Source organism: Dermacentor andersoni, chromosome 5 (assembly GCF_023375885.2).
Source record: "Dermacentor andersoni chromosome 5, qqDerAnde1_hic_scaffold, whole genome shotgun sequence".
Classification (NCBI taxonomy): domain Eukaryota; kingdom Metazoa; phylum Arthropoda; class Arachnida; order Ixodida; family Ixodidae; genus Dermacentor; species Dermacentor andersoni.
In genome coordinates this window covers 181,733,659-181,750,816 of record NC_092818.1, presented here as the reverse complement: position 1 = coordinate 181,750,816, position 17,158 = coordinate 181,733,659, and positions in this window count along the sequence as shown.

The window sequence follows — 17,158 nt, the reverse complement described above, 5'->3', positions numbered from 1 at the left end:
TAAAACCCAAGCGTGATAAGATCGCGCCTCGCGCGCCTTATGCTTTAGGTGCGAGGAAAAGCGCACGAGTGTGATCCGATAAGGATGGTGGCTTGACGTTCGCTGTCTTCCCGCACGCGCTAGGGTAGAAGAGCGCGCGTTCCCTGTAGCACTGTCGTGGCTGCGCATGGCTGCGCACGGAGGTCCGCGCGGGACAGCGCACACGCGGCCGTATCTCGGAGGTAATCTTCAGCGGGTGCAAGGACTAGTGGCTAGCCGAGAACGCTGGCTGCTTTATGCGCGCCGTCTTCCCGCGCGTCTTGAGATGGGGTTGCCGCAATCTCAAATTTTGGAGACGCGGTGAAGCGAGAGGCAGCGCGAAGCGTTGGCTCCCCGCTGCCGTCGCTCTTCATCACGCCAGCGTTGTTACAGCGAATGCCCGCGGTCATCGAGTAAGACCAGTTCGTGTTTGAATCTGGGAGCATGCCAACATGCTTGCTGATTTAAATATTAAGCGAATTTTTACTGCAATATACAGGTCCGGTAAAACTACGAGTTTTGCTTTGTGTAGTTGTGTAATGTTTTGCTATCGCTATAAATGATTTGCCTTTCGACAGAAACTGCAACATCCTTAAAGCAAATTGTTATGCGGCGTGACGCACGCGCATATCATCTCGCATGGCTAGTTGATGCTGGCGCGAGATGATTATGCATGCATGTGTGGCTTAGGGTGGGGCGTTGAGGCTTTGTGTGGGGGGACCCGAATTAGAAATTCACCATTGGAGGTGTAATCTTTCTTTATAGAACGACAGCTCGTGGTGAGTCCATTGAATTGAGAAAATAATCCATCCATCTGGCGTAGAATGCAAAACGCTTAGATATACAGCGACTCTATAACACTAAGCTAGATGCGCTATCTGTAGAGTACGAGAGCAGATAATGTATGACGTCGTGGCGAAACACTTGCTCACAGCAACATTTGCAGCGTGGAGGCTACCCCGACGACCAAAAACGCCAAAACACAGGTAGGTACTAAACAATGCTTTGCATCGATAAACAATCCATTTTCATTCGTCTTCGTGAAAGTGGATTCCTAGTGGCGCGACAACTTTTGCTGCGATAGGATTCTAGGGAAAAAGTTCGGAAGGGGTAGCGCAAACTGCTTTAATGTATCAATGAGCATTATGTCTTATCGTCTACCATTCTACCCATACTAACATAGAAGATTCAATACTAACATGGAGGACGACAAAGGAACTGAAAGAAAAGCTAAAAAGTGTGGTACGAACGATTAAACAAAAAAGCATAGGTGTAGCGTCAAGACATAGGAATATGGCAGTATGAATTAGAAAGGAAACGGGTGTAGCAATTATTCCAGTGAAGATGAGAAGGAACAAATGGAGCTGGAAGGTCAAGTAATGCGTCAGTGGACAGCTGGTTGCTTGTCAATTAACTTAATGGAGTGCCAAGGGAGAAGACACGCGGTCGTAAACGGCCGAGAGTTAGGGGATGTCAAGAGAGTACAAAACCTGCATGCATACGTATGCGATGGAGTTGGCTTACGGAAAACAGGGATAATCGCAGAGCGCTGTAAGAGGCCTTCTTCGTGATGCGGGCATGAAATAAACAAGCAATGCGAGTGAACTATTTGTTATTAATCGATAGCTGGGTGTAGCACAGACAGGAGAACAAGACGATAGACAGAGCGGACGGACACATGCTCTAAATCTGGGCTATTGCGAGGCGGGATGGCCATTATTGCTATCGCTAAAAAAAAAGCGACAGTTGCGATTTTTTAGCGAGAGTTGTCTGCCTAGGTAACGCAAACAGGCGTTGGAATACATTATAGGTGAAAGCTACCGATTGTACCCATCCATTGTCGTGTCTTCAGCTCCCATTTACGCTACACCTAACTATGGGCAAGGAATATGCTGATGATGACGACGACGAAATATTAAAGTCTATTCACCGTCCCTCGCTGCTCAGTTTATGATGTCATACTACGCCCTGATAGTTGTCTACAGCGTAGACAGTGTTCTGCTCATTTCACGTGCAAATTGGCGCCCATTTAGCACGCTCAATTTACGAACAGGTATGTACAAATGAAACGGCGCGTACGGACCCGCTTGAAGCGGTGGTAGCAAATGCGCCCTGCGAATTGAAGCTCGTGGCGCGATAGTGCGAAATGGTGAAGAGCTTGTGTGTGCTTGCTTGTTCTGCCACCGTACGGTCGATTGCAGAGACTCGGGTGCCAGCTATGCGTGTTCGATCTTGCGCATAATTCCGCTCGGCAGGAACACGTGGGCGCGCTCTTTAAATTTCCATATTTCGGTGATCACTCGGTGCCGCCGTGCCGCGCGTTGCATTTGCCGAGTTTTCCCTCTTCGTGCCAGCTGTGCCCGTGATAGCTCCCGCTCCTGTTGCAGCTGAATAAAGAGGCAATAAATAAGATGACGACTATCTCTCGCATTGTCGAACAAGCGGCCGCCATTTAGAAAATCTCAAACGAAATAAAACAAGACGGACAGAGAAAGAAACCAACAGAGAAAAAGAAAACGAAAGTAACCAACTATACAAAATTAAAAAGAAGCAGTTTCTCTTTTCATAGCCTTCGTCCATATTCGCCCGCGACAATCACCATGGTGTTAGAGGCAATTGGGAGCAAAGGCTTGCATAAACTTCCCAACACTTTTTCCCGTCTAGTGCGTTTCATTTGAAGCTCATTTTTGTTCCATAAGAGCTGGTGCACTTGCTATAGAAGAGGCAATGAACTCTCTAAACGTGCATTTCGTGTGATGAAGGCTAATGCAAACAATGAGTTCTGCGTTCTTACCACCGGGGTAGACATCAGAACACTTTGACGCTTTCTTGTTGACAGGCTTTAATTATCAGTAGTTACCCGCCTTGGTTGCTCAGTGGCTATGGTGTTGGGCTGCTGAGCACGAGGTCGCGGGATCGAATCCCGGCCACGGCGGCCGCATTTCGATGGGGGCGAAATGCGAAAACACCCGTGTACTTAGATTTAGGTGCACGTTAAAGAACCCCAGGGGGTCAAAATTTCCGGAGTCCTCCACTACAGCGTGCCTCATAATCAGAAAGTGGTTTTGGCACGTAAAACCCCATAATTTAATTATCAGTAGTTTGTTACAACACTCACTCAAGTTGCACGTAGCGTAATTTTTCTTCTCATCAGAACAATGACTACCAATTTTTAATGAAATTCACGCATTACGAGAGAAACAGAAGTGCGAGATATCTCAAGAATTCCTGCATGGGTAAGTACGAGGGCGCGTCAGAAAGTCTTTGTCCCCATATTTTATTACCCAAAAATAAGGTACACATGTTTGCAATTACTCTGCAGAGTAATTGCAAACATACATACTATTCTACGTACCTAGCACTATTTCCGCACATAGTCCCCACACCGATTCAGAGATTTGTACCATCGCAGAACAAAATTTGAGATGCCCCTATGCCATGTTGTCGACAGACAGCCACGCACGCGGCCTCCCCGGGCGCTCATTGCCATGCAAGTATTCACGGCCTTTTGCAAACTCGCAACACCAACCATCACCTCTCACTTCTCAGAGCGAGACACCTTTCCCCATACGTGTGCTGCATTTCCCTGTGAATTTCGATGGACGTTCGTCTCTTGCTCCACACACTCTTAGGCAAAGTTACACCCTTTGGCTTGCCCCTTCTGCCACACAACAATAATCGTTATCTGCCTTGATTCGTTTCCTTTCTTTAACGCTGCGAGTACGGAACTTTCCAGTAACGAACGGCACGCGCGTTATCAGAAGGGGCAATCCAAAGGGTGTAAACTGTTCTATGCTGATAACGGGCGTGCCGTTCGTTACTGGAAAGTACCGGGCTCGCAGCGTTAAAGAAAGGAAACGCATCAAGGCAGATAACGATTATTGTTGTGTGGCAGAAGGGGCAAGCCAAAGGGTGTAACTTTGCCTAAGAGTGCAGAAAACGAATCAAACTTCGTTGCTCGTACGCCATGGACGCGTGAAGCACAACCGTCATTTCCAACAACTCAGAACAGCGCCGTGCCGCAGAGCTACCCGCAGATAAGGCCGGGCCGGTCCAAGAAAGGTCAAGCGCTGGTAATGGATGTGTTGACTTCGCATTTACAGCCATAATTTGACTAAAACACAATTGGGGCAAACACTTCCTGATTCACCCTCGTAAATTCTATGATGTAAAGTTGGGCCTCAGCAATCGAAATGCGAAAACACCCATGTACTCAGATTTAGGTTCACATTAAAGAACCCCAGGTGGTCCAAATTTCCGGAGTCCCACACTACGACGCGCCTCATAATCAGAAAATGGTTTTGGCACGTAAAATCCCCTAATTGAATGTTTTAACTAGTTCTAATTAAGCTAGCGTGGCTGCTCGGGCTACTGCACAGGTCAGTATACAATTATTCTGCTGCTTTTACTAGATCACCGATATTGCTGATGGCATTACCCTAGTTATCTTTCAGTTGATACACTAGCCTTGTCCTATGCCAAGTATTCTCACTGATTTCATGCTGCAGACATTCTGTACTGCTTCCTCAATCTTTTCCATGTCAAAATTTTGAATAACCCATAGTTTATTCTTGTACGCCAGTTTTTACATCTCAGCGAATTCTTTCTGATCTCTTGAGTTAGACACTTTGATGCTTGTCGCTGCTTTATTAAGTCCTTTGTTACTTGGGAGAGCTTACCTACTTGTGGCCTTGAAGCCTTACCTCTAACTTCGATTGCTACTCCTGAAATCATCCTAGTCACAGTTTCATCCATTCCTCTATGTTATCGTCATATTCCTGTTCTAAAGCTGCTCATTTGTTTGCCAGCACCAGTCTGAATTCGTCTGCTTTTACCCTTACTGCGTCCAGGTTGACCTGTTTCTTCTTGGCTAGTTTTAATCTTTCTGTTAAAATTGAGAGAAATACTAGACTTCACCAAACCTACCTAACTCTTCTACATCCTGCACTACGGTAGGATTGGCTGAGAGTGTGAAATCTATTTGATTTCTTGTTTCTCGATTAGGACTTTCCAGGCACACTTCCTGTTAGTGCGTTTCCTGAAGATTGTGGGAGTCTCAATTTCCACGAATTCTACCAACATCTCTCCTGTTGTGTTTCTAGAGTCGATACGGTAGTTGCCAATAGCTTGTTCCCCAGCCTGCTTTTCCCCCAATTTTCAATTGAAGTCACCCATGGCTACAGTATACTGAGATTGTACATTTCTCATTCTTACACATATCGCACAAAAAGACACGAACAGCCTACAATGAAATGAGACGCGTGTTACAAGTAAACAGACGTGAGCTACACATATACGGGATAAACACGGGGAGGGCGGGAGATGGAAATTCAAGACGATGAGCAAAACGAGAACAAGGTGAAAGCAGGAACCAACGTTTCGACAAGTGGACTTGTTTTCTTCAAGGCGTCATATGCTTTCCTCGCCACAGTGTATATAGGTGGGGCTCATATATACGGGCTCATATGGGGCTCACATATACGGACTGTGGTAAAAAATAATGGTATCATTCACAAACATTTAGTATGAGCCTAATATTTTTTGTATTTTGCACGAAGTTTTTAAAAATCACAAGGGATCCTTCCTGTAGTTCGATTTTTATCTATGGACTAAGTATATTTTGTTTTTTAGAGTGAATGGCCGACGGTCTAGCAACAATAAATAAACTTCAAGCCATGGCCTCGCAGTATTGTGTTGTAGGCAGTCTAGAAAAAGGTGTTGTACGTATTTTTTAGTCTAGCCACAATGGCACTGCGGACTAGCAACCATTGCCGCCGACGTGTTGCCGACTTCACTTCTTGCCTTTAATTGCTCCAAGCCGCACACGACACGAGTAGTGGAAATGTCTTAGTGGCTGGTGGGTCAACTGATCAAGACAGCAGCCAGCAACCACAAAGTAGGGGCAAGAGGCAAAGAAGGCTTTGCTTTAATGGGGTACTAGCATGATGTTATCGACTTATTTTGTTAGCTTTAACTAAAGGTACCAACGCTCTAGACCGTAGAATAAATACTGACAAGCGCCTGTAGCGCCGTAGATAATTTACTACTATACTTGTTCTACGCGCCAGTTTTGGTTTCACTATCCCAAAAGGTTGGTGTGTCATGATGTACAGCTGCTAGCTTCGTTCCTGTGATCGCCGCGGCTATCATGCACACGCGAGCGTAGGAAGAATAAGCACGCGTACCACTCTTGTTTATTTCTTCAGGAGCGGCACCATTGCACGTACAGGCTTATTGCTACATGTCGTCACCAAATATCGCTATGTGTTGTGACGTAATGGTAGTGTCGACGGCGCCAGTTACGGCATTCCGACAAACATTTTAGTATCAAATTAAAACATCCTGTAGGCGTTGCCAAACGTTCATTCCCGAATAGAGTGATCATTTTACGCTCGATAAGTATTTGGCTGGTTTTCTAGAAATTCGAAGCTGTATATATACTCATTTAAAAACAACAAAGAAGGCGATACGTACAGAACTCGGCGGAACCCTAAGTCATGTACCTGTCTACCAGCTTGCACACAATTTGCGCCTTCTTGCGCGCCAAACCCAATGCTCTTTGTTTAAACGCACTACCCACTGCCACTTAGACAATGCCACGTGGCGAACGACCATGAGAAAGCGCTGGGAGTCACTCAAACCGCTATGTTTGCAACGCAGAAAGCGTTTATTATATATATATATATATATATATATATATATATATATATATATATAAGGCTCCTGTCTTTGAGATTGCTCATGTTGGTCGCGGGGAACGTAAACGAATGCGGGGCCCAAATACGGCGCAGGTCGCGGCGCGTCGTCTTGGCCTTCGTTGGGTGTGACGGAACGAGCACTCGCGAAGCGATGGAAACGCAAATGACGGCGCGCATTCAGCACAGTGCTGCTCGTCGATGTTGGTCACGTACGGATGTCGTCATCAGACCCTCACCAGCTGGAGCTGGCGGCGCCAGAATCGGCATCATCCTTCCATTTGCGCTCATCGTAGAAGCCCGAGTGGGAAAGCGTTGGGAATGCTCCTGCCGTACACGAACACTTACAGCCAGCATAACAAGACACGTGTACAGTGCAGCACTGAACGCCGTGTAAGCGGCCAATATATGGCTCAGAAATCTGGCATGCATTCTTGCTGTTGACAGTCCCGAACGAAGGCACGTAGCCGTGAGTAGTGAGATAGAAGAGATTAGACAAGAAAGAAAGAAAGAAAGAAAGAAAGAAAGAAAGAAAGGAAGAAAGAAAGAAAGAAAGAAAGAAGGAAAGAAAGAAACAGACAGACAGACAGACAGACAGACAGACAGACAGACAAGCAAGCAAGCGACTGAAAGCACAGACACAATAAGTAAGCATGATGCGAAGAGCCGGCCTTGCAATGGCCGAATTGTATAGCAAAAATTGCGAGAGAAAGTGATCTGTTTTACAGGGGAACAAAAATGTTCGGGAATGTAGCTTTTTTTAAAAGTGAGCGTTTGCGGTCACGAAACGTTGTGAAACTATGGATGGATGGATACAGCTTTATTGAACGTCCGGCAAGGTTTAACGCGACCCGCGCTTAGGTCTCCCGCGGGAGAACGTCAAGACCCTGCCTCAACTCCGCCTCACGGGCTTGTTCGATTGCCCACGTCTGGATTCCGAGGTCTGAGCTGTGCCGAGTAGCGGCCCACCTAGACGACAAGGTCTCTGGAGCAACTGCCATCCTTCCTATAATTACATTGCATTCCCACAACCTGTGTTTGAGTGTTGCTGGTCCTTCCTGGCACAATTTGCACGTGTCGTCCTGATGCTTATCTGGGAAGATGCGTTTCAGATAGAATGGGTTAGGGAAGGTGTTCTTCTGGAGCTGTCTCCAGGCGACGGCCTGCGTCCTGTTCAATTTGGGATTCGGCGGTGGGTATATCCTTCTGGCGTTTAGATATGCATTGTTTATGTCATTGTATCTAGTGAGCCTGTCCCGTTCTGCGCGAGGAGTGTTCGCTATCGTGCGAGAGGCGTTGTCCTGTTCGGCGTGACTATAAAGAAAAAAAAAGAAAGAAAAAACCGGTTGTAACTCGCGAAAAGCCACTTAGAAATGCAAGAGAGAATTGGCTGTCAGCGCAAATATAGTTCACTAGTGTGCGCTCTCTATTTCTTTGTATGCATGCGTATGTGTGCCTGTTCGCATACGTGCGTACGTGCGACGCCGTCCTAGAATGGTGACTGTCGATGATAGCTTCCCACACTCGCCATTGTTCTCTGCACGCGCTGACGTGGCCATAGCAAGGAGCAGCTAGCAGAGCGCTGCACAAAAGTTTCGTCGCGGAGGTCGTGGAAGGAAAGCACGCACTCATAGCTGTCGCGGAGACGCCTTCTCGCGTTGTCACGTTCAGCGAGCGTGTCAGCGCTGCCGCCTCGGGGAGTCAAAAAAAAAAAAAAAAAGGAAACGGCTCTGGTGGGAGGGAAACATGATGATTCGCACCGTCTTCCAGCTCAAAAGTTTGTTGTGGCCCGGCTCAGCAAACGGAGGCACGCTGCCTTGCATCCGTATAGCTGGGAAAACGAGACGTGACTGTCGTCGACTTCCGCAGGTTCTCGACATTGCTGCCTGAATGTTTGCATGCAGCTGCCACGCCAGGCAAGACTTAAGTGCGATGGCACCGCAGCGTGTTAGACTGTTTGCGCGAACGTCGCCAGCCGCGGTCTGCGGTGTGGCCACATAAGGAACGTCCTGCGCGTTGCTTCATTCAGCGACCACGCGGCTGGCGTCATCGGTTAAGGAAGCAGAATATTGTAGAAAATGCTTTTAACATTGACATACATTATCTGGCCATGTTTTTTAACGCATCCTGTCTGATTGTGAGGACGAGTTTGTATGTAAACAACATGTTTTACATTCAGTACGAGGGAGATGTGGGGGTTAATGTCTTGCAGCAGACAGAGTTAACATGACGTGCTTGGCTGATAATTGCTCCCACTTCGCATTTCTCTTTTTTTGGTACGGTTGTTTCCCCAAACGATCATTGACCATGGCTCAAACCCAAGCGAAAAAAAAGAAATAGAAAAAAGAAAATAAGTCAGTTGCTTCTTTGTTATGGGCTGAAAGAACCATTTGGCGTAGATGAGCGAGGGCTCTCGCTTATGAATGTTACTCATAACAGAAAATTTGACTACTCCATAACATCGACAAGTAACTTTAAAGATACTTTACACATTATCCTTCGCTCTCCAACCTACTCTCCTGTGCAGTTTCCGCCGTTATCTCATTACGGCATGGGTGTTTGCAGACATTGCGTCACGGTTTTTGAGGACTGCCACCTGGCGGACGACATTTTTGATATAATCTCAATAAAGTCAGACACCGAAAATAGCGGAATATCAACTTTTACCGCAGACTTCGGTGGTGACAACTGCTCGAAAGCATTTTTTTTTTCAAGCAGTGGACAAATGTTCTGCCCCTTAATCGCAGTACACAGCACGTGCTTCTCCCACATTAAATCGCGGGCTGATGCATGCAAAGCAGGCATGAATTGTGCTATAACGGCCGCAGATATGTAAGAGAGGGAGAAGAAACAGCGGAAAGGCAGGGAGGCTAACCAGAAAAACGTATGGCAGAAAATGATCCGTAGAGAAAGGAAGAAAGAAATAATGTGCCAGAATAACTCAGAAAGAATGACGAGCTTCTTAATCACAAAGTATACACAAAAGCTGCTAACAGGACTGAAGACAAGAATATTACAGATGAAAATGAAATAATATAGATGGTTTACATTTATTAAAAAGTAGAAACACAATTTAAGCGTGGGAATGTCGAGAAAACTCGTCTAGGTAATCGAAAATATATGTACGCCACAATTACAATATTATAAATAAATAATATTTATTACAAAACCAAGAATCGCGCTGTTATTAAACATGTTCACTTTTCTTGGGTTTTAGGAATATTCCAATACTTTTGCGCTACTGTGTCTCGTTTGGAGACATGGCATTTTGGTGCCGCGCAGTGTTTGCAGACTTATTTCAAATTGCTCATAGGTCGGTTGCAACAGAAGAAGAAAAACAAAAAGAAACAAAAGTCTTTTGGCCTAGTCTTGCGCGGCACAGCTCCTGGACACGGAATGCTACGCAACACTGCCGTATAATGTCGCCGAATTCACGTACTATGGTCTTGTGACCTTGCTAACATTCTGAACGTTATAGTGAACCTACTAGACGGTATTCCGGAACGGCGCATTCGACGAAGTTTGTACAGCGCCTCCTCGCCAACTCGGGCCTCTCTTTCCCAATATATACAGGCAGAGAACAAAAGCGAATAGGCATTAAGCCAAGGGTGCGTTCCGCGAGGTGGCCAGCGGAACCACAAGTCGCATTTCAGCCGGTCTGCTAGCTCAGCGCGTCGCGCGGTTTGCGGCAAAGATTGCGGCTGCATCTTCCGCAGCTGGTGCGAATTCCACTGGGAGGAGCCAGTCAGCTTAATTGGCTGCCGTTCCGAACGATGCCACGACGCTACCAAGAAACCTCATTAGTGCAGTGGAGATAGTACTCTCTTGGGCAGCGCGGCACGGCTAACCGCAGTGACCAGACACCTGACGCGATTAACTGCACACCTCGGAAGTAAAGTAGTGCAATGCGGAAATACCAAAGCGGAGGCTTCTCTTTCGGGAGTTTTATTTTACCGTAGGAGTTTCCTGACATGCTATTAACTGCAAAGAAACAGCAACTTATGTAAACTCCACCAAAAGTTCGGACCCGTTCCGTAAACAACGCATTCAGCGCTAGCTTATAGCGCATTCAAGAAAATCAGAAACAGTTTTTGTCGATTGAGTTGGTTACGGTTACGTGGCGGGCCTAACAGGGCCCCTTTCGAGCGGTTGCGTGGGGTGCCACGCATACGCTGCACTGAAGTCGGCATGTACAGTTGCCGTAAATGTCATTACTGAATTGGAATTGAATTGATAATATAGTTTCACCGAATGATTTCTGTGAAAACTCACAATGTGGTGGAAGATTTGTGAAAGGGTGATTGGCGCCTCGGCGACAATATTATGTAGTTTCAAAGACAGGCCAGAAATTATATCGCCTGGTTGATTTTCCTACAAATTCCTTTATTAGCTTTCTCAGTGCTTCAAACATGGTTTCTTTGTTAGCTCGTGTTTCTGGGAAGAGGATACCAACAGTTGCCTTTCATGGAAATATTTTCTGTAGTATATCTGCCGCAGCAATAGATTTAAAACTACCATTTACTTGAATAAGCATCGCCATCTAGAGCGGTAGCAGTAGGCGATTTATGAAATTTCCGCTGTTCTCCAAACCCCAGTCGAGACCTACAGCGTCTATGCGGCGACCTTAATGCCCGCAGAGGCCGCCAGGGGCGTGGCCAAATGCGAGCGCACCGCGCACATGCCATGGTGACTACGTCTGCGGAGTTCGGATAAACATAAAAAAATGACAGTCTTGAACTGAACTTTAAGCATATTGTTGTGACACAATAGGCGCTTATGAGACGTGGCACAAAGGAAGATGAAGACGGACATCTGGACTTGGCATGAGCCGGTTACCATGTTGGTTGGTCTCTGGCTGCGATGCTCTTGTAAATACAATGTAAATAGTCTCCTTTGTCTGTGTCTTTCTGCACGTAACATTTTGGTGGAGGTGTGACGATGGGTCGCGTTTCTTTACAGGATGGGAGAGGATAGCTCCAGGTAGGCCATCCACAGAGACGCTTGCAGTACACTCCAACTTCGCCTTCATTTTCTACCTTCCGTTAGCACGTTTCGAAATACATGAGCTGTTTGCCAAAAGCGCTTTGATAGTTTGCCAGAGGGGCATCAGACCACGCATTGGAGCTACGCCACATCCGTTGGAGAATGCTTACACCAGAATCTTCACAGGACCGATTCACATTGGCGGCGTGAATGCGTTGGAGCCCCGAAGTACAGCTGTATTAAAACAACTAGCAATGCTCGTCTAGTTTTTTAACGTCAATAGGTGTCGAAGGTAATGTCTCACTGGTCCCTGTCATGCTCGGTTCGACGAAGGCAATCGAGCACAGTATTCACAAAGCCGTTCATATACGCCAGAATAGTCCGCAACAACGCGTTCAAGCTGATGGTGATAGCGAATATATTGTCAGTGAAGGTGTGTGCCCATTGAAGAGCAGTCTTTGTAAATGACAAAGCTCGAAAATTCGGCCCTTTGTTGTGATTGATTGGCACTTGCTTATTATTCTTTATTCTTTATTCAGTGAGTGCTCCACTTTGCTAAAAAGGCGCTACAGCAGGGGGGCTTCAGACGTAAATAAAACACTTCATCTATACAGCACACTTGCGTCTCTTGCAGCTGGTTCCAGTCTCTGATAGTCATCACAAGGAATTGTAAAACATAGTTGTCCTTGCATGGTACTCTTTCACTTTGTGTCGGTGGATATGTAATTGGGTTCAGCAAAGTAGTTATTACAAGAAATTCCAGTGTTACCATGAAAAACACAAAAGAAAAACTTCAGCCACAGTATTTTTGTTCGCAAAGAAAGCGATTCCTAACCCGATTCCATTTTCATAGCGGTACAGCTGTCTGCCCACTTGTACCGCCCTAAAACAAACCGCGGAACTCTATTCTGAAAACTTTCAAGCTTATCCATAGACCTGGCCTGCATCGGGTTCTATACAGGGCATGCGTACTCTAAAATCGGCCTAATACATGGGAGGTAGGCTGTGTTCTTTAAATTCTTGGGTGCCGATCTTAGGTTCCGCTGAATAAAGTTAAGAGCCCTTGCTGGTTTACCAACAACATAATTAATATTGGCATTCCATGAACAATCATGCGATAAAACAACCCCAAGAGATTTGGATGTTGGTTCGGTAGTAATAACATACATATTTATGGTGTAAGCTGTTTCTATTTGTTTCTTTTATTTGGAAACGCGCATATGCACACACTTTTTCGGATTCAACGTCATTTGCCACTTCTGGCACCACTTTGTAGTACGATCCAAATCGACCTGCAAGGAAACGCCGTCAATTGCGTTCAAAACCTTCCGATATAAAACAAAGTCGTCGGCAAACAAGCCTATGCGTGACGAAATACCTATAGAAATATCATTAACAAAAATAAGGAATAAGAGCGGTCCAAGGACGGAGCTTTGTGGCACACGTGGCGAAATATCAACATAGGATGAACACCTCCCATTTAAAAGCACGCATTGACGCTTGTCAAACAAGTAATTGGTTATCCAAGTTAGTACATTCTGGTCAAAATTTAGAATCTGCAGTTTGACGAGGAAAAGGGAGTGCGACACGGCATCGAAGGCTTTCCGAAAATCCAAAAACACACAGTCTGTTTGCCCACCTTCGTCAACCTTGGAAGCCAGCTCATGACAGCTCTACAAGTTGCTTGTACAAGAAAAGCCCTTGCGAAAACCGTGCTGCTTATTTATCAGAACATTATTATCTGTAAGATGGGTCAATATGTGCTTAAATAGGATATGCGTATAATAATCAGGGAAACACAGGTGCCCCATTATCATGTGCACCATGTTGTCTTTTGACGTTTTGTTGTGAGTATGCCCCACATTTTTTTAGAAGGTGAGCTAAAAGCAACGAAAGTGCACCTCTAACACGTAGCCTACAGGAAGCTGCCAGTGACTCGACGCGAGAGCTCCGCGCCGCCTCCTCCACCATCTTGCAGGAAGCTATAATGCAAAGCTGGATATTTCTTTTGCTCTCAGGAATTGCTTTGTCATAGGAAATAAATAAATAAATAAATAAATAAATAAATAAATAAATAAATAAATGAATAAAAATTACCAAGCGCAGGGAGCTGACTAAGCACCTTAAAGAACAATATATATATGTGTTAGACTTCCGACTACAAGCAAAGCAAGCAAAGCAAAGCAAAGCAAAGCAAAGCAAAGCAAAGCAAAGCAAGCAAAGCAAGCAAAGCAAGCAAAGCAAGCAAGCAAGCAAGCAAGCAAGCAAGCAAGCAAGCAAGCAAGCAAGCAAGCAAGCAAGCATTTCTTACGTCACAGTTTCAAAGAGTTCAGTGGTTGCCTCTTTTCACGTGGTTGTTGGTTGTGTTGGTTATCAAGAGCCAGGCAAGCTCTGGACTGTACTTTGTGACTCAGTGCAGCCATGTAATACCTGTTGTCAATGTTTCGACTCGGTTTCCATACCAAATACTTGTGCGGGAGGCATACGAAACACAGCACCAGCATGATACCTTAGCAAGCTTGCCGTTAATGTCTCTTTGCTGCAAAGGTGTTCACCTCATTTCCGTATTATCGTCTTTACTTGGTCAAATGGACCTGTTAAGTGGTCTTTCCTGCTGCGCAGCAAGGTTGCGTCTAGGCAACAAGACTGCTGCTGCTACTGCTGCTTCTACTTTGAAGCCACCCAGATTGCGCGATCGTCTGTGAGGCAGTGCTGAACATTGCATTTCGTTTGCGTTTCCAACGTGCCTCATACCTTTTACAGCTGCTCTTCTTCATTCGTGTCACCCCCTCGCCCCTGCCCCAGTGTCAGTTAGGCAACCGGGCTCAGGCCTACCTTTCCTTAATCTCTGTTTCACTGTTTCTAGTAGAGGAGATTTTCGATTCGTTGAAGCGTTGGGAATTTAGAACAGTTTTGCTAGACAACGTGTTCCTGCAAGGAGGGGCAGAGACTTAACTGTAAAGTGAATGTTCCCTACGAGTATTATGAACGACACCATGTTGAAATAGCCAAGTGCGCGATTTTAAGGAAAACATAACTTGCTTTATCGCTCTGGGAACATGGACTTGTCTTGTTTTTTAGGTTTGTTAAATGTGAAACCGTATGAAACCGCATGAAAGTACTTGCAAAAGTCAAAGTGAAATTCTAAGGAAACAGTCTGTTGCAAAAGTCTCAAGCTTAAAGGTCACTAAAGCTTGCAAGCTCCGCTAGACCTGTGGCCGATGGCCTCCGTCAAGAGCAAGAAATAATCTCTTGCAGGCGCGCTTCAGCAACCGTAGCGTCAACGCCGGTGCTCGAGCGCTGGAAAAAAAGAAAAAAAAAAAGAGGAGAGAGTTGCTAGGTGCAGGCGCACCTAGACGAAACTCGCAACACTTTCACTTTTGCGACGGGCTGTGCAAATTAACAAAGAAAACTTGCACTTCAATGCTCAAGAAACGTTCAGACAGACTAGAGCACTGACCGCTTAAGACTTGCCACTGGAAACTCAGGAGAAATAAAAGCGTGTCGCCCCAGCACAGCATCTTGGCAGTTTTAATGAAAGGCACAAATACGAAATTCTGCACACTGTGTTCTCCGGCAAATTTTTTTTCCGGTTAATTTTCTTTCTTTCTTTTCTTTTTGCTGAATGGCATGACACCGTATAGTAAAGCGGCGACGCTTTCTAAAGTCAGAAGCGGTTTTGAGAGGCTGGCTCACTCCATTGTGAAATGCTGCCCGAAACTTTTCTCCAATACGTCTTTGCAATTTATGTAGCCTTTGCGAAATGGATTTTTCTGTCTACAATTCGCCTGTAAAACAGCGCCTTATGCCTTGCGATAACAGCACAAATATAACATCGTCATTGAGGGCATGACATGCTTTTGCTCTATATGGAAACATTTGGGTATTGCGAGAGCGAACTTACGAATTTATGTGGATTAGAAATGGCTCCAGAAAGGCGAATAGCTGACAAGTAAAATGACATTAACGATACCAAATAACGTAGCCTTCAAGTATTCAAGATAGAGATAAAAGTGATAAATTAAAGGCAGTTGAGCTTAAGCAGGAGTGAGCGCGGTTTGCTACCCTGCACCGGGGGAAGGGAAAAGGCGAAGAAAAGATTAAGAGAAGAAAAGCAAGTCCACTGGGCATATCGCTGACGTAGTGAGAGTCACTCAGTGCTGTAGCTTTCAGAAATCACAGCAGCGATTTTTGGCCCTTTGTAGCTGCAATATGCGAGACCATCGTCTGAAGACCCCGTCAAAATAAGTAGTGCAAGTGAATGCGTTGTAAGAGCTTCAACTTTGTTTTGTGTGTTGAAGCTTTTCCACACTTCAAAATAGCTACTTTGAAACCTGATTGCGGACCACATTGGCCCTCTTGCTTTGCGTGTCTGTATGCAAGTACCTGAAAGACAGTTCGTTGAACAACCGGTGTGCTTTCAGTGTAGATGTCTAAAACTCATGCTACTACCTTCCGAGTGCCCAGGTTATAAAATGCGTTAAAGAATGCACGAAGAAGCCTTCATCAATGGTTGCGGTATTTCAATAGAAGCCTTTCTTGAACTTCTTTCCTTTTACTTGAGGTCTACCTTTGTTTCTTGGAGAGGGGGTCTGTATGCACAAAAATTGGGAGTATGCATTGGCTCGTGTGTGGCTCCTATCATTAGAGACATTTTTCTAGGTTATATTAATAGGTAAATAGGGGACCACCTTGTTAAGCTTTCTAGTAACGTTTTCCTCTATGTTGATAATTTCGTTATATTTTTTAATATATATTTTAATTTATATTTTCGTGTGCAGAAGAGACTTATTTTAAGAGAAAATGCGTTCTGAAGCGTCCGCGTAGGTCTAGCGCAGTTCAAATCGCCCGCCCTCCGATCGAGGAGTGGTGACGTCATGGTCTCATAGTGACGTTTCGCCGTCGGTGAGTAAAACGGCGCCCGCAGACGGCGCTACGGCTTTTCTGCGCAAAACGCAAACGCGCGGCCAGGAACAGAGCCAAGACAGAGCCGACAGCAGCGCAAAAGCGGAACTATGGTGGTTAGCGGAAGGGAAAGCGCGCGACGATAAGCTGGTTCTTTATTTTATGACGCCAACTTCGACGCTCGTTGCAATGGACGACCCTGACAACGCCACATTGGCTCACGATGTTGGGCTCGACTTCAGCGATTTAAGCACTGATGAACGTGACCTGCTGCTGAGGGCTCGCGCTGCCGGCGTCGTTGCGTACTACTGCGACGGCGGCCTGCTTTAAAAGGCACTCGACACGACGTCAGTAGGTCGGCGTTGAACTCGTAACCCTCTGGACGAAAGTGCAGCGAGCACACTACGTGATTTTTTGGTTCTTTGCCAGCGCGCTGTGACAGAGGTACGGCACTTAACCACTTCGAACGGACAGGTTCACTCGTTGGCACACAGTGATAAGTAACGTTGGATTCGCCGCTGCAACTGCCCTTGGCCAAGTTCCGCGGACCGTTTGCG